This window comes from Scomber scombrus, chromosome 23 (assembly GCF_963691925.1).
Source record: "Scomber scombrus chromosome 23, fScoSco1.1, whole genome shotgun sequence".
NCBI classification, from domain to species: Eukaryota; Metazoa; Chordata; class Actinopteri; order Scombriformes; family Scombridae; genus Scomber; species Scomber scombrus.
In genome coordinates this window covers 9,604,243-9,616,888 of record NC_084992.1, presented here as the reverse complement: position 1 = coordinate 9,616,888, position 12,646 = coordinate 9,604,243, and the positions used below count along the sequence as shown (strand labels likewise).

The 12,646-nt window shown below is 38.1% G+C and overlaps 1 protein-coding gene across 1 annotated transcript in view; it reads left to right on the top strand.

The window, feature by feature from the left end:
- Nucleotides 1–12,646, top strand: part of aadat (aminoadipate aminotransferase) — a 175,074-nt gene that overhangs the window by 37,225 nt on the left and 125,203 nt on the right. The gene's annotated exons all lie outside the window — the stretch shown is intronic.

Here is a 12,646-nt window from a genome sequence, read left to right as displayed (position 1 = left end):
CCTTCCCTGATACTATATTCCCGTTTGTTTCAGTAAAGGTTCTCCCGTCACATCGCATTTAGGTCGAGATGCCTGTGAACTGTGAATGCACTGCGCGCTGGGACTCAGCCACGCTGGGGCTTCTGGGTCCTGGAGTCCGTTGGTTTCAGTGAAGGTTTCCCCCATGTTGAAGGAGTTGTTAAATAATTTAATAAAAGTTTTCCTGGATGATGAGGATTCAAGAGTATCATTAATACAGGTTATGTTTTTTTTTAATTTTTTATCCTTTAATTTTCATTATTTTTATTTGTGCACTTATGCAGGAATGAAGGGAAATTTTAAGCAATCTTCTTTGAAATTAGACTTGAGTAAACAGCTTCTAAAATACTTAAATTTTTTAGCAATAAATCAAATATTAACACATCTAGCAGGCAGTGAAATATATGAATTTAACACATTTTAGTCTTTAAGACCTGTAAAAGTAATTACATTTTAACTTTATTTTACTTACGTTGTTGAGTTAGAAATATATAAATTGTTACGATCGCACCAAGAATGTATAAATACTGTTTATTTTTTTAAATTTTATTTTTAAGAAAGAAAAATACACTTGATTTATTGTCAGTATGAATTATTATATATTTCTAGAAGTGAAAAAGTACCTGATCTGTGCAGTTGTATCCAACAAGCAGCAGCAGCAGCAGACTGAGTGTGTGTCCTCTAAAAAAAGGCAGCAGTGTCTCCTGTCTTTATAGCCATCCCTCCTCAGCAGGCAAGCTGATCCCTTCATTCATTCTCTTTCTTGTTATCTCTGATTTAATGAATAATTCATCACTCAGTCAGAACCACAATCCAGCACGCTAATTGGTGCCTCATTTTTTTTTATCATCATCATCATTATTATTATAATTCCCATCTCTGCTGCACGTGATTAAACATGAAATTAAATTAATGTGATGGTGACAAAAATATTTTTCTAATAGACTCGCATTAACCCTCTTGCTAATTTGAAAACAGATTTAGGGAAATTAATTTCAAATTTAAACATAGTTTGTGAAGAAAAGGGAGGGGGAGCAACTCCAAACAGCTAATTTAAGTATTAATTTGTATAATCCTTTGTGTAAAGCTTGATTTATTTGCCAGTGGAGATATGCTAATATTTCCTTTTTCAAATTAATGAAGAGGAAAAAATGCCTCAACAGAGTTTAGAATAAAACATTAATGGAAGTAAATATTGAGAACAAATTATGATCAGTATCATGACGTTATGTTTACTCTTCTGTTTAAAAAATAAACTATAATAAACTACTTCTCTACAATAGTCACTTGGTGTTCCTTAATTACATTTTTCATACTTTTTAAAAGTCCATGTTAATTGGTTATTTTTAATTAAATTGGCTTTCCAGTGGTGTATACATCAGTGTGTGTGTGCTCCTTTAAAACAGCCAGGAGCTGAGTGTGTGCCTTACAGTGAGGCGGTTAAACGGAGGTTAACACGTGCTGAGGCAGTATACAAACATAATTAGGTCACATTAAGTTCATGACTGAGTAAATATCTTTCCTAAATGTGTTTTTTGTGCCCTTTTTTTAAATTTCCCAGATGTGATCGGCTTGTAAGGTTCGAAACGAGGTCAAGGTTGTTGTAATAAAAAATACACAACGCACAGAAGTTACATTTAAAATTGATGTAACATCTACACTTACTTCTTCATGCTAAAGGCCCACCAGTTTGCTACTTTTTATTTCTGCATGCACAGGTACACTATACACGGAAGCAATAACACAGCTGCACCAATCACTTATGATGCATCATCTATGCCAAGTCATGTTTCTATTTTTCAGTCATGTTGGTGCTTGTTTTTGAAACATGAATAAATAAATAAATGCTCTTTTATGGTTCCTGCATCATATAAATCCAATTTATAAGTTATTAAATGTCAAGCAGCCCTCAGAACTTATCATTTTTTCAGTGTATGACAATGTCACCTAAAAGGGCCACCTACACTTTTGCAGCTTTTAAACCCAGCAAATGAGCGTATTGACTGGACCGGGCTGAAAATGACCCCCGAGTTCACTCCCTATCCCTTTCCCTCAATACTTTACTCAATAGCGCCTATTGAGATTTTGGTCACTTACTACTCATCATTTTTATGTTATAATTGTCAGCTGTAGAGTTGCATGACTATAATTCTATTATAGAGTATTATAGAGAGAAGTATTTTATTCTAATTTTAAGCATCCTAGATAGAATCTCAGAATTGTCATGCTTCTAGCGTATTTAATTAGTATTGTAGGGAGAGAGAATACTGGAAGAGAATTGTTCAATATTCTAGAGTATTTAATTCTATTTTAAATAATTCTAGAATAGAATTATTCAAATTTCTAGAGAATTATTTTAATTTTAAAGTAATCTAAACAGAATTCTAGAATAGAATTGTTCAATCTCAAGATTGTTCTAAAATAGAATGGCCTAATTCTAGAGCGTATTCTATAAACAGATATTGTAGAGTATTCTGGTATTTTAGAGTATCCTACAACACAGAATGACTGATGTAAAACATGTGTTTAGCTTTATAACTAGCCTGAATCCTTTTGGTCTGTGATGGCAGTGCAGTGTCACAGAGGCCACCTCTGGACACCTCCTTCCCTTAGGAACAGGTGAATAAGATGTGTTCCGATGTGCTGGAAAAACAGTTGTAATAGTCCAGGTGTATGAGAGGATTGAGAACTGAGACCTGCAGTGTTACTGAAAAGCGGGCATCACTGAGCTCCAGTTTATGTCAAAACAAATTAAAATGCACCTGCAGCATTGAAAAAAAAGCTTTTGCTTTCATTCTCTATTTCTCTTTCTCCTTCTTCTTCCATCTGTCAGGCAGCAGCAGCAGCAGCAGCAGCAGCAGCAGGCAGTTGCCATGGCAACAGAAGCAGATGTTGAGGGGTTTCTCCTGTGTGATGGGATGTGAACTATTGACCTCTGCCTTTAAAAAAAGAGAAATGGCAGTAATGGATATGGATTTATGAGTGTATGTGCTGGAGCTATCTCGCCTCTAACGCAGCTTGGCACACCATATGCTACTGTATGCATTTTTTATGACTTACTTGCAGGGGTTGGACGGTTTCATTCGCTCATGGGCTCTGGGGCTTTGCAGCAGTACACACACCTCCTGAACGTGATGACATACAGGAATCTTTTATAAGCAATGGGTTCAACTAAGACAAATGTCGCTCTAGACAGGGATTACTCATATAAGTACACTGAGAAAAAATATACACTGTGGTTGGGGCTTACATATGAATAAAAGGGCCTAACCTGCTACATGTGACTCATACAGTACACACAGCTGAAACGACTGTGGACCTAATTTGACAGACTACGATGCATATATGCATTAATGGCTGCCGGCACGACTTGAGTCACAGCAATGCTACAATAACCGCAACGGCCTACTTCTGTATGCTTTCCACAGGCTACAACATGCAGGCTGCAGGCTTTGACGTTTTACATAGACAGACACACACTTGACCGGATGTTCCTACATGACTGCCTCATATTATTTAGCATTTACATCGCTGTTTTTGCAAACATTGTATTCTGTAAAGTATCGCTTCATTGTTGGTTCAATCATTCATACAAGCTACCTTGTATTGTTAAAAAAGTGTTAGAACTGGCCTCAGACTGCACTGTAGAAATAAACAGCTGATTATAAGATGCTGTTCATGTTTTATTCACTAACCCAGAATGGTCGCTTGATGATAACATCTTGTCTTTGAGTGAGTCCTGGCCAAAAAGTTATTTTGGCAATAAAGCCCACTTAATTAGTGGCCCGAATTTCAAATGATCTGAATTAAACTGTGGAGTGGAGATAGTCAATAAAATGTCTGGCCATTTTCTAATCTGGCACCCATATCCGCAGTAATCAGTAGTAATCGTCAGGAAAACATCATTTGTTGGTGCTTTCCAAAACCATTATTAATCACTGTTACAAAATGGCAAATCAGGTTTGCCAAAATGCACATAGAGACAAATACTGATCATCTCTGTTTTGGGCGTGGGTTCTGAGTCAATTATGTCCTCCCTCCCTGTCGCCCCGCCTCTAGGCATCTTACGCCCCACTTGTTTCCCCCTTCCCACATTCTGACGTCATCTTCATAACCTTGAATGTCCATTTGTACTGATCATGGTGTGTCTTTCGTTCTTTGTGTCATCAGACTGAAGCCTTTTTGGCCCATCTGCCAACTTTGACTCCTTAACTGTTCCTACATCCACTCAGTTTAAAGAAGTAGAAAAATACAGGACAGGTCACAAAGGTCAGTTAAATTTTCATTTTAATTGCTGCTCACAGTGTTGATACTACCATTACATGATAACTTCTTTAATCTTGAGGTCATCCCACTAGTCAAATATGAAGTTTTTTAACAGAACCTTATACTGGTACAGATCTAAATGGGAGGCCTTCTCAGAGGGGAAAAAAGGAATTGAAAAAAGCTGGCATTGATTTGAAAATGTTTGATACCTTAAAAGTGAACAAAATTGTATTATTTAAAAAGTAGAAAATAGCTTATAATAGGTCATTTTTAGTCTTAAATAATCAGTCTCTAAGAGTTTGTGCAGGTCAACTCTAGTCAGGGTTTTATTTGTAGAATACCAAGCCAGTCACACATTGTGAAATAACATAAAGAGAATGGAAAAAGTAATAGAAACACCAACAATATATGAATGATAAGCAGCTAATAAGGACTATAGGTCACTGTATTGCCTTTAGTTTCAAATCCTGCTTGGAATGTCTTAATGCAAGTCATGAACTGTGTGTTGCTGTTGGACGTCAGACCTTCAAGAAGAAAAGGCTTCTGGTCTTTGAGGAATAAAGAAAATCTACATCTCCTTAGCTTTAAATTAAGGGGGGGGGGGGGGGGTCTGGTGACTAAAGAGGCTGTTTAACTTCATCGTGATGTTCATGAAGCAGACGTGAAAATGGATGAAGAAAAGTGGCATCATGACCTGTAAAATAGCTTCAACTGTGTGACGACCACACAGACAAAAGATCTGACCTGAAGGCAGCCTGCAGATGTAACCTGGTCTCAAAGTGGATGAAATAAGAATTTATCAGATCACGTTTCTTTATACTTTTTTTTTACTGTTTTTCAGGTTATGTGTCCTTGTGACCTTGGATTCAAGTTGTCTCCAAATGCTGAAATAACACGTGATTTTGATACTGAGACACAGTGCAGCACAGTGGTAAGTCTTTTTCACAGTGTCTGTCTGTCAGTTTCAAACTGTGACTTTTTAAACACGCAGTTAGTTCAAACCTGGGCATGCACTGCAGCAAGTCTCAATCTAATCAAGTCATTTTTGTCCGGAAAGTCTTTTTTTATATATATAAAAGTGAAAGAATCTACATTTTCAACCTGTTTTCAATACAGATCAACTTGTACATTTTTTTTCTTAAAGTTATACATTAAAATAAACATAATCCAAAAGAAGAAACAAGATGAATGAGTGGAAATCTAGCAAAAAAAAAGGTCTCTACTTAGGTCAAGAAAAATTATAGTACAATTGATTAAAAGAAAATATTATTTGAATTAAAAATAGGTTGGATGTATTTCACATTGGGGTTTTCTGTTCATGTCTAACTCTTAAGTCCTCTCATGTAGAGTGTTTTTTTGCTTCTTCTTGTACAGTATTATTTCTCCAGACAGCATTCAGGCTGCAAACATTGTCTTTTTCAGTTCATGTGCATGCACACTTGACCTAAGCAGAAAGAAAGTAGTCCTTCCAAGATTGACTTCATTATACATACGCAATTAATCTTTAATCTAGTCCTCACCTCCATCCATAACTGTGACTCCCGCTCTCTGCCGGCCCATCAAACTTTCATGACGGTAATTGAGATAAAACCAAAATGGAATGACTGCTCCTTCCGTATAATCCCGGAGGAAAGGTAAAAGAAAACGTTTTTCAAGGTGTTGCGAGGTGCCAGACGGCTCTCTGAATTAGCTTTTGCGCTCAAATGTGGGAGCCCGACCATCTACTGAATGGTATCGAGTGTAAGTGTTTCCAATAGAATATTCTACGTGTGCCTGAGGGAGCGGCTGGTATGTGTGTGTGTGTATATGTGTGTGTACATTTGTGGCTATTATTGTGAGAACCAATTTAAGTTTTATACCTGAGAAGTGAGGACATTTTTGGAAAGGGAAGACATTTGGGCTGGTCCTTACTTTCTGACACATTATCAAAGGGCTGTTTGAGGGTGAAGGTTAGAATTGGGTTTAAATTCACTTTAGGGTTAGGGTCATTTAGTTGTGATGGTTAATGTTAGGGTTAGGGTAAGGAGGTAAGGTTAGTGTCTGTTTCCTGATGTTTGGGTTTAGATCTATTCTGCCTGAACTTGTGACTTTTGTACTTTTGACCTTTGTACTAACACATATGGGGATATTGTCTTTTTTTCAGGAGAGATTAAGAAAGTCAAGAGTTCAGTTGAGCTAAACAATGTCTCCTTTTTATTGCAGCAGTTAGGTGCAGTTTATGTATGTGTGTGTGTGTGTGTGTGTGTGTGTGTGTGTGTGTGTGTGTGTGTGTGTGTGTGTGTGTGTGTGTGTGTGTGTGTGTGTGTGTGTGTGTGTGTGTGTGTGTGTGTGTGTGTGTAATACATTTGTACAGCCATGTAATTTCCTACTGGTCTGTTATACATTTTTTCCCCTCAGTCTTATATAATATATCTTAGATAAGGTGAAACAGGTCATCCAAGGATCTGAGGATCTGCAGGATTAGGCTCCCTGAGTGTGTGTCTGTGTGTGCGCGCGTGCGTGTGTGTGTGCGTGTGTGTGAGACAAGAAAAAATACATGTAGAAAACATCATGGCAATGATGCAAATACACAAAAATAAACACTGCCCAAGGGTGTACATTCATGCATGTGTACATCTCTGCAGTGCATCCGCGTGCATTAAATAATGAGCAAAGCACTGCTTGGAGTACATACTGCACAGACAGGACGCTGTGCTCACCGCTAGAGAGCGCTGGTCCTCTGTGAACTTTTGACCCCCGCTGCTGGGCATTCATACAATATCACATCTGTTATTACGTGATCTAGCTTTGATTAATTAGGCGAACACGATGGTACACACTGACTCTATGACCCTCCCAAATGAGGACAGACCAAGACAGACGATTAAAGCAAAGCTCACAGAAAATTGATGCAAATCGACAAACTATGAAACAGAGGAGAAAGAGAGAAGACAGAGAGAAGAGAGGAATGTGGGTGGAGAAGGGAGAGCGCTGATACGTGTTGTCATAGATAGTTCAACACTCAAAGACGTGCTGCTCTGACTGTGGATTAAAATACACAGCTGATCACTGTCTCTCTCATGTGACCCCAAATCTGTGCATCTGTCCTGCCTTCTGCCACATCAATCTTTTCCTCTTTTTTAGCTCTCTCTCGCTCACGTTCTTCCCTGCCAGGGTAAAGTCACGGCTCTGATTCCCCTTTTTTCCCTCTGAGATGTACTCCCTTCCTCCTCCTCCTCGGGCTCTTTTTTCCCCTGCCATTCTTCAGCCCTCTGGCGTCTGCCACCATGAGCTGATCAGATGCTCACTTAGGACCAGAACTGTTCAACATCATGCCCTCTCCGTGCATCCTGACCTTCCGCTGAACTTGCCTCACAGTGCGAACGAGGCCACTGAGGCAGAGAAGCGAAATATCAAAGATGGGGTGAAAAAGCTGCAGGTTCAACTTTCTCACATCCTCTTGCCTTTCAGTTTGGATCCTGGAGGGACTGCAGTACTTTTGAACTTCCTTTGCACCATTGTGCAAACAGTTTTCCAAATCATTTGCCCCATAACTATAGAAAATGTAATGTTTTCAAGAATGATCAAGACTCATGGCAGTGTTCCTCTTTGCATCAACTGTCCAGAATGTGTTTGTTCAGCTTATCTGAGAACAAGAGCAACCAAAAATATTTGTAGGACATCACAGACGGGAGGTTTTGCCTTTTGCACATAGTAAAAAATACAATATTTTATTCATGCTGCAAGATACACAGCATGTCGCTGTCATTGTCAAAGCCCTCCTCAGATATCTCACTGAATAAATAAAATCCATATATATATATATATATATTTCTTTTACAGTGAGCGGAAGTAAACCAATCATATCTGCTTGATGTCTTATGCAATGTCTTGTTTGTGTGACTTGATAAAACATTGAATTACAGCCCTGAAAAGGGACTCACTGTGGAGGAATCATAACTCATTCAGCCATAAAAGGGAAGCTAAACACATAAAAGATCAAATACAGTATACCTGCTGTATATACACAGTTAAATGTGGTGTATGAAATTGGTTTAGATGGAGGTTGAGTTAAAATTTTGCAACTGTAAATTTTTAAAATTGGTGTTATTTTTCACTATTACAGCATCTTTTTTCACAATTACTGTACCAGCATTTGGAGGAAAAAATAGATAAATGACCTCAAAATATGTTAAAATATCCTTCATCATCTGCATGTCAAATCAAATTAAAGAAATTAAAAAGTACCTCAACTTCAGTCCGGTCCATAGTTTTTTATATTTTTTCTCGTCTTAATGTTTTAGTGGAGTATAGATTTCACTCATTTAGGTTCTTTACTGTGTGCCACGCTGGATATGAATACTGTGAGTTTGATTTGCAACACGCTCTGACAGCTGCTAGCACAGGATTCGATCAACCAATCCTCTCTGCCGCCGTCAGCTTCTCGGCCAATAGGACTTCACGGCGCCCTCAGGGGGTGTGTCTCATTAGCTAGATTCCAGGACCTGGCTCTGGCCCACTAGATGCACTCAGCCGGAAAGGATGCAGTCCAGAGGGGGATTCATCATCTGCGGCATCGTCTCCTCTTCCTCTCTCTGTGTCTCCCCTCCCTCCTCAGAAGAGGAGAGGGCAGGGAGAGGTGAGAAAGAAGGACACACAGAGAAGCACGAAACTGACAGAGTTTAGATTTTTCTTTTTTTTTAGTTGTTGAAAAACAGTTTTTTAGTACTGTTTGTTCTAACATCAGCTTAATTTTAAGTCTTTGTTGTTTTTGTGAACCTACAACTATTCTTGGTGCAAACTAAATTATTGTTTTTAAAGGGTAAAATAGTTTTTTAAATAAAAAATACAGACTAAACAGGTATTTTTTCCTCACAATGGGTGTGTATTGTAGTAGTGAAACCAGTAAATCAGAATAAACAACTGGCTCATTAACAGTCAATGCTTGTTTTTCTTTCTTTTTAAAGATTTAAATGTCCGTTCTCACAGACATCTGGCCACCTCTTTACCCTGGCACGAACATTTCGTGCTTTTGTGGTACAAAATGTGCTCCAACTATTTTAGTTACAGACTCCAGAGGGCCCCATGCAGGTCCGTGGGTTTATGTAACTGGTCAGCTATCCGATTCTGAAAGGCTACTGTTATCTAAATGTACCCCTTTGGGAAGTGGCTGAGGCAGACCTGTAACTCCTAATGGTACATCAGGTTGGATATAAATCCTCACCCTTGAGGGGCCAGCGTCGACCTTTGTAGCCACCATTATGCAAATGTCTTCCTGTCCGGAGGCCAACTCAGCCTTTTCCAGCTACTCCCTGATCACATCTCCAGAAAAAGGAGTGAACAAACCTTTATGCCCCAAAGTATTTTGGGAAGGTGGAATAAAATACACAATCAAAGGAATCACAAATGACGGGTGGCTTATAAGAAAGTTGTATGAATACAGGAATTTACATAATTCAAGGTGAATCAACAGAGGAAGGTTGTCTCTTGTCAATAGAAAAAAAATAAGTTAAAATCAAGCTATCACAGTGATGAAAATGAACATTTAAAGAAAGACATGCTTTGATTAAAAGTTATTAAAAAAAGACAGCTTACTGTACATGAATGAATCAACCTCCAACACAGCAAACAAAATAATTATGTTTTTGAGAATAAAATCCTTTATAAATACTGACTTTTGAGGTTTTTTATTTAATTTTTTTTTACTTACAATGGATGTTTTCTTTATAATGAAACCCATATTTTTTTCCACCTCCACCCAAAAGCACAATCAGAACATGATTTATCATAAACTACCACCAGACTGCCTTGCTAATTACGGCGAGTCAAAAATAAACCTGGAGTATTAAAGCCACTTGAATATTAATGGAGGTGTTAAAGCGGAATCACATTTATTTCCTTCCTAGGTCAAGTACTGAAAAGACAAAACATTGTTGGAAAGACCATTATTCAAATGAGAGTGCACAGACCTTAATAGAAATCAGCCGAACCATTAACTTCTGTTTTACCACTGCCTAGTAATTTTGTTTCCAACATTTGTAGACATGATTGACTGTGCCGTTCCTGTCTATTGTAGTGCATGTAAATGTGGCCCCATCTATATTTCCCAAAAAGCCTTGTTCAGGACCTTAAAAGGCTCCAAATAAAGATAAATCAGGGTTACCATGTTGCCTTAATCTGAACTAATGCCAGCTAAAACCAAAATGAGTGCCCAAGAGTGGTTTCATCAGTCACTGTTTTCACCATTCAGAGAGACAAAGCTGATATGTAGCAAGGATTCACCTCTGAACTAACAGATATAGTGGTGATGTTTTGTCTCCTGAAGAGACGTTTTATGGCCTTGAATGGAGAGAAGAAAGCGTGTGATAGCTGTTGGTGTCATAGTTCGCTTACAAAACACATTTCACGTGCTCATCCTTTTCAAACGCTCACGCTTAAACCCTTCTGACTTGGCCGTTAGTCAACTTTTACATCATCACTTTGACCAGGTCAAGGAATGTGTTTTTGTGAAAGAGATTTTAAAAAACATCAACGCACTTCAATGAAGCTATAAAATGCCCAAGTTGAATGAAAATATTCAAACCTAGGCTACAGTTTTTTATACTGCAGTATTATGACTGATGTCTAATGCATCTTTTGAAAAGAAGAATTTGACACTTTGAGAGCTTTTCTTTCTTGCTGAGAGTTAGATGAGAAGACTGATACTACTTTTATGTCAATAATGTAAAAACAAAGCTAAATGCAATGCTAGAGCCATGGTTAGCTTAGCTTAGCACAAAGACTGGAAACAGGGGTAACGGCTAGTCTGGCTGTGTCCAAATGTAAGAAATCTGCCGTCCAGCACCTCTCAAGATCACAGATTAACACATCATATCTTGTTTGTTTAAATCTACGCAAAAAAAACGAAGTCTAAAAATGACACGTTGCTTTACGGGGGTTTGCTAAACTGTGCTAACCGGGTGCTGGCTTCAGATTTACCATATGTACAAACATAAGAGTGAGTAGTATCTATCTGTCTGTGTTTAATCATGTTTGGTGTGCAATCTGAAGATTATGACTCAAAACAGCCTTGAAACATTTTAAAATGAAACCACAGAAAATCATCATGAACTAGCCTATGTAATCAGTCGCAGCTTATGATCAATAAATCATGTGTTGTTTTGCTATAAATGAGATATGTAATGATTTAAAAATGAAAAGGGGTGTTTCTTGTGACACATTATGGCAGTGTTTGTGTCGGATACCTGATATCTTTAAAACATTAGGCTAAAATATATGAAAATTATGTCTGCATCAACTGCAATTTAACAACTTTTTTCTTCTTCTTAATTTCTCCCCTTTGAAACCAGTCCCACCCTGCAGAGATGATCAAAGAAGCAGGGATCCATCTTGACACAACACCCTCTCATCTCGCCTCTAAAGGCGGCTCACAATGAATGGACAGATTAAAAAACATTGCTGCCATGTTTGATAGAGACCAGCACTCACACTCCATAATTATTAGCCTGATGATTGCACACGAGTGTTTTTGGATGTTGCATCTGGCTCCGCAGATGATGGAAGTTGTTGTATGTATCCACTCACATTTTCCTGGCTGTCAAAAATTGCATTCTGAGAAAGCCGTACTCCTCTCATCAAGACTCATAATTTACTTGTCAAAGCAGGAGTCCTCTCAGCGTGCGGGAGGCTCCCTGCCGTTATAATTGCGAGAAGGTTTGGTTCTCCTGAAATGCCTCCAGTCAAGATGGAGCACGGGCCTGCTAGTCAGTCTTTGTGTACTCTTCCTTTTAAAAGTAGCCATTTACACAGAAAATTGTAAAACATGGTTAAAGGAAAAAAAACAAAAAAACATTTTACTAGCTTCACTATACTTTCACCATCAACTCCCTGTCATCAGTGACTTTCAGCACTGATTACTTTGGTGCTCGGAAGGTAATCTCTATGCTGACACAAGGTCCCCATCTTGTGGAGAGAGTGTGAAAGTCAGTCTTTCATGAGTGGTGACAGTGCAGGTCTGCGCATACAAGAATTTCATATGATTTCTTGGCAATGAAAAGGTAACCTGATAATGACCTTTACAGTGAAGTAGCTAAACTTTAGAAATTAACAATAATTGCATATTCATAGATTATGTTGTTTTTTTAAGAGGAAGAGGGAGAAGGTGCAATTTTAAGAATTCTTATTTTGTGGAGAAAACCGTATTAGACACTAATTATTATTCAAAGCACAGTATTTTTATTTGTCTGAAGAAGAACTTTAACTGTTTTGGAGCCCAAAGAGGTAAAGCTCTTCAGCATTGCACCAATAAAAAGCAACAATAAGTGAAAAATTAATTAATCATTTCATGACCCCTAGATTGTGAATAACTGACCTAAAAACTTAA